Consider the following 6,000-nt stretch of genomic DNA (forward strand, 5'->3'; position numbering starts at 1 on the left):
GGGGAGGAAGAGTGGGTTTCAGCAATTTTCAGCTAGAAGTTGTCCTTCTGGAAGTTCTTGCTGGCTCAATTCTTAAGTGGTCCCACTGTAGGAGACTTCCCTTTGGTTTAATTTGCAGCTGTTGGGGCATGGGCAGGTGCCATGCTGATTTAAGTAGGTGACTGGTCGGCTGAGGGCTTCACAAGGGGGCTCCACAAAAGGGCTGTGGATCCCTGGCTCAATTTTCTTTTGGTTTGGTTTTAAGCTGTTTGCTCTGATTTAAAGTTTCCTCTGTTACTGTCACACTTTCAATTTGTCTGTCTTTCCAAATGTTTTTAATTAGGTGAGTTTAAGAGAATGCCCACTTCCCCTGTGTCTATTGCCTGCCCCTCCACTCCCCAAGTCTCTCCAGGTCTCAGATGTTGTAATGTTGTGCCTTAGAACATTTATTTTGTTACCCACCTCTCAATTCTGCTTTTCCGTCACTACCTCCTTTCTGTGTTGTGAGATTGGGATTCTTCCTAGCTCGCTTCTGCCATCTTCTCATAGATACTCTCATTTAGTCTTACAACTGCAATGTGTGTCTTTGTCTCATGTAGCTGTTGTTCATTCATTTTCTATTTTTTATAATATTAAACAATGTAAATATAACTACATATTAATAAATAAATACTTTGATTGATGACTATCTAGATTATTATTAATTTTTTTGATAATAAACACTACCTTCCAGGAACAAACTGATATGTGTATCCTGATGTACATTTGAAAGAGTTTCCCTAGGGAATATAACCAGGACTTGAAATACTATATGATAGAGTAAGCCAGTGTTCAACTTTATGGCTGAAATAATGCCAAATTATTTTGCAAAGCAGTTTCACCAACTTGTATTACCATAGGCAGTGTATACAAGATCTATTTAAGCCATATCTTTTATGGTTTGAAATAATCTTTTTTTCCTAATCTTGTGGTTGTAAATCTACTATTATTACTTAGGTTGTTCTTTTTTTTCCCTCCCAGATAAATTTTTGAATTAAATGATCAAGTCTCCTAACATAATATTGGGATTTTAATTGAAATTGCATTCAATCTTCAGATCAGTTTAAAAGACAGTTGGCATTTTTATATGATATGATGTTACCAGTAAAATGCTGGTAAACTGCCTAACCTTGATATGTAGCGTTTACTGCTTTCTGTGATATAATATTCCCACCAAGGCCAGTTGTAAGCTCCACTGTGATACTACTGTACCTGGAATTGGGAAGAAATTCATATAATAAACTTTTATTGATTAGTGAAAGACTGTAGTAGAACTCTGGATGTAATCTCTTAATTTTTCATAAAATTTTATAATTTTCTGAATGTATGTAACTGTGCATCTTTTATAAGCATCCCTCCCAGTGCTTTCTATCCTTGTTACTGTAAATTCTGTTTAAAATTTTTAAAAATATTTCTGTCACTTGTGCATAGAAAGGCAATTGATATTTCTATATTTATCTTAAGTTCTTAATAGTATATATACATAATTTTCATGTTTTCTCTATAAATTTGCCTTTTTTGACATTTAATGTGAATGAAATCACATATGTTCTGCTATATCTGCCTTCTTTCACTTACTGTAATAGTTTTGGAGTAATCTATGACATAGCACATGTCAATGGTTTCTATGTATTGCTGAATAATATTCTATTGTATGAACATACCACATTTTGTCTTTCTATTCACTAGTTTATGGATTTAGATTTCTGTGCTCAATTCTGTATTTCCATTGCTAAAGGTATATTTTGTCTTTTTATTGTTATTAATCCTTCAATTGTTACTTTGTGCCTTTACTCTTTGCTTCTTGATTAATACTGTCAGGTGTCAATTTTGTTAGTTTTTATAAAGAACTAATTCTAGACTTTTATTAACTCTGTGTTGTATTTGATTTTATCTCATTAATTTAACTTTCTTGAACTTAATTGGAAGTCATTGTTTTACCTTTCCCAATCTGTTGATCAATTTATTTATTTTCTTCCTTCTTTTCTAATACAAAGGCTATTTATTTTTCTCATAGTACTACTTTGTATACTAAAGATTATTATACATTTTTCATCATCTTTCAGTTCTAAATATTTTTGATTTATCTTAGGTTTCTTCTTTTGTATTTTAATTATAGTAGAATATGTATATTTTTATTTTTGTTATAGATTTCTAAATCAGTTACATTGTGATCAGAGAATTTGGATAGAATAATAGCTGTATTTTGAAATTTGCAAGACTTAGTCTGATATATTTGTGACATGTTTGCTTGAGGGAAATATTTGTTCCTTAGTTTCTGGACTCAGAATTCTGTGTAAGTTCTCTAGATTAGGCTTATTATTTTATAGTTTGTGTTTTATAATTCCAAATTCTGAAGACCTAAAGGGCCTAAAATTTTATTTAATAACTTTTGTGTGTTTCTCAGTCTTTGTGGCTGAAAATCTCTTCTACCTTGAAGCTTATTGTAGGGTCCTCTCTTGATGACATGGGGAATGTTTCTGGAATTTTAGCATCATACAGACCTCTTTTATTTTAGTGTTGTTGGGTCTGACACCATATTTAGGTGGTACGGGGTGCCACAAATCATATTTTCCCCTTCTCTCCTCCTGCCTCACCCCCATGCTTATTAAAGTCGGATTGTGTAAAAATTATTTTCAGAGTTAGTTTGGCAGAGAAAAAAATTAGGGAAGAAAGAGGGCATCATGAATGCTATTTAAGGCTTATCCTTTACACTTTTAAGACAACTATAGACTGAATTAATTTTTCTTCTTTCAAGAGAGCTTTTTTGAAACATTGCCCAGGTGCCTGGATTCTGGTAAAGATATAAGTGGTCCAGCCAAAAATCTCACTTGAATACCAGTTGTGGTGGTGTGTCCCTTCATCCAAGCTCTTCAAGGAGGCTAAAGCAGGAGGATCACAAGTCCTAAGCCACCCTCAGCAACTTAGACCCTATCTCAAAATAAAAAAAAGGGATGGGATGTAAGTTGGTGGTAGAGTACCTCTGGATTCAATCCCCAATACAGGGGGGAAAATCTCCCTTGAAACGAGTGAATGAAAATATTAGCCCCAGGAAATCTCCACTGTAGCCATTGAAATACTTTTGGCGGTAGTGATAGGATAAAGAAAGAATGAATTATTATTTTAAAAGTAAAAGAATTGTGGAGGATGGAGTTGTTTTTTTTTTTTTTTTTAATTTTAATCTACTTTGAACTAATGGTGGAGTACTGATCAGAACTGAATCATACTCAGATTCCTGTTAAATATATGCCTTATTTCTAGGTTTGATGGAGAATGTGATATTTATGTTGTTAGGTATAGATGGAGAAATTTGTTTCTCAAGGGAATTTGTAAGATTATAAAAAGAAATGGTTGACAGATTTTTCACACTGAGTGTCTTAGAATGCATAAATTTAAATGGTTTCTAGAGTCCTAAAAAATACCTCCATTTTAACTACTTATCTAGGTGTGATCCAACTGTAGAAAACTAGTTCTGTGTCATCCAAACTTTGGAGAGTCTGATTGATATACAGGCATGTTATGTAATATGATCAACAAATTAATATAGCCATTTAAATCTGATATTCCAAATCCATTTGTATGACTAGCTAAAAGTTCAGATGACAGAGGTGTTCATTTATTTCAGGAAAAGAAGGGATGAAACCTGGATAATGGCCTCAGAGAATATTTCTGGCAGATACCTGGAGATACAATGATAAAGTTCTATTACCTTAAATTTTTTTTACAACAATTTTATTTACTTGTTTCTATTATTTCTATAAAAGAGAAAAATCAGACCTAATGAAATCCTTGACAGAATTAATCTTTTTTTTATTTTGGAGTTGTCCTTGATAGTAGTTGAATAAAGATTTAAAAATTCTCATCTATTTTTGTGACTACTTTTAGATGATTTTGGATTTAGGATCTGGAATCATGGTGCTTTATTATTTAGGTCTAGTATTTCTGTATCTTTTGACTGCAAAGTATAATAAACTGAATATTATAAGACTAATAATGAAAACATTATTTTCTCCTATGTGTTTGCTTATAGAATATTTCTGTAATTGTGGAACTACTAATATTAAGGCTTAGTGATTCAGTTTGAAAAGTGACTACCAAGAGATTATACATGATTTGAGAATTTCTCAAGAGTATCTAATAAATATTCTCTACTTTTCCACTTTGTTCTCTAACCAATTTGGAAGTTAAAGAGTGACAGATGTGGACCAAAATACCCATTTTATTACTAATAAAAAATTTTTTGGAAGATGTGGCTTACTCAGGAAGCAAAATGGACTCATTAATTGAACCATAAAACTTACAGGCTCATATCTTCTTCACTCATGAAATTTACCAACCTGATGATGTGACTGAATAAGAGTCACCTTCTCCAGGAGTCCTGAGCTAGATCCCCAGAGGAAGAAGGTTGAGACTGAATCCAATATATTCAGCTTATTCTTCCCACACAAGTCATTCCTTAAGTGGGTGCAGGAAAAGATTACCATAAAACTTGAATAAATCAAGGACATTTATTTTCTTACATTTCTTTAGACCTGATGTCTAACAAAGTGTCAGAAGAATTGGTTTCTCTTGGAGACCCTGAAGGGACATCTCTTTCATGTGTTTTCCCTAGCTTTTGGTAGCTATAGGTACTTTTCCCTTCTTGGCTTATACATAACTTCATTTTCTGCCCTCTTGTTCCTATGGTCAATACTTGTGTCTCAGTTTTTGTTTCCCCTTATCTTCTAATGACACTCATTATTGGATTCTAATCCAGTGTAATTTCTGGATCCTTACTTTAATTATGTCTGGAAAGATCATTTTCTCAAATGAGATCATATTTATAGATTCCTGGTGGACCTATCTTGTGGAGGGGACACTATTCAGTTTATAAAAGGAATGGAGAGGCCAGGGATTGGGTTAATTAAACAAGTAACCAGAATGCTTGCTAAGAAACATCAGGAATTGGGACAGGCATTACTTCTGTCATTCTCCATCTCTTTGTTCTTGGGACCAACCAGATGCAGGAGATCAGCAAAACAGTCTTGTTCCTAGTCTGTATTTGCATCATTACTTCGACTTGTGTTTTTTTTAAAGCATCTTATCTATGTTGTGAGCACTAGTGTCAAAGCTAGGTAATATAATGAATATATCCACATATCCATTTAATTGTACATAAGTCAAGGGCAATTTGTCATATAACATAAACAACCAGTGTGAAAGTTCATGTCAACACCCATGGGATATAGAACTACTCAAATTCCATGAAAATGCCTCTGACCTGCATATCATATATCACCCTGAATGAGGATGACTTTGTCATTCTGGATATTAAATTAGTAAAGTTAATTTCTTTCTTACTAAACATTAAATAGAAGCAAAATTTTCCTCCAACACTTTAGTGAAAGTGCTGTCCCTAGGCTGCCTGAGGTTTGCTTTGGACCACCTAAGACTAGATCATCACTGTCTAGTGGACATTTTACAGGGATATAAATGATCTGTCTCTGTGTTGTTCAGGAATAGAACACTTGAAAAATGGTAGGTACAATTGAAGAAATTAATTTTTAATCTTATTTAATTTTAATTAATTTAAATGCTAATGTAAATGGCCACATGTGACTTGTGGACTGTATTAAACATCTTAGGCAAGATATTTTTCAATGCCTAAGCTAAAAATATTGGAAATGCTAAAGTAAACAGAGCAATGAGCATTATAATAAATATGATTTCTTTATTATTTATTTAAATTTTCCTTGTTTTAAAGACATTAACAAAGCCAAAGAAAAAGTTCATCCTGAATTAGCAGCTTATCTATACTTGTTAAGGATTTTGGACTTCTTTCAGGTTTAAATCCTTTTTCTTCATAGCTAAAAATTAGATAAGGGGCTGGGATTTATGGCTCAGTGGTAGAGCACTTGCCTTGCACATGCAAGGTCCTGGGTTGGATCCTCAGCATCACATAAAAATAAATAAATAAATAAATAAATAAATAAATAAATAAAA

This window comes from Urocitellus parryii, chromosome 2 (genome assembly GCF_045843805.1).
Source record: "Urocitellus parryii isolate mUroPar1 chromosome 2, mUroPar1.hap1, whole genome shotgun sequence".
Taxonomy (NCBI): Eukaryota; Metazoa; Chordata; class Mammalia; order Rodentia; family Sciuridae; genus Urocitellus; species Urocitellus parryii.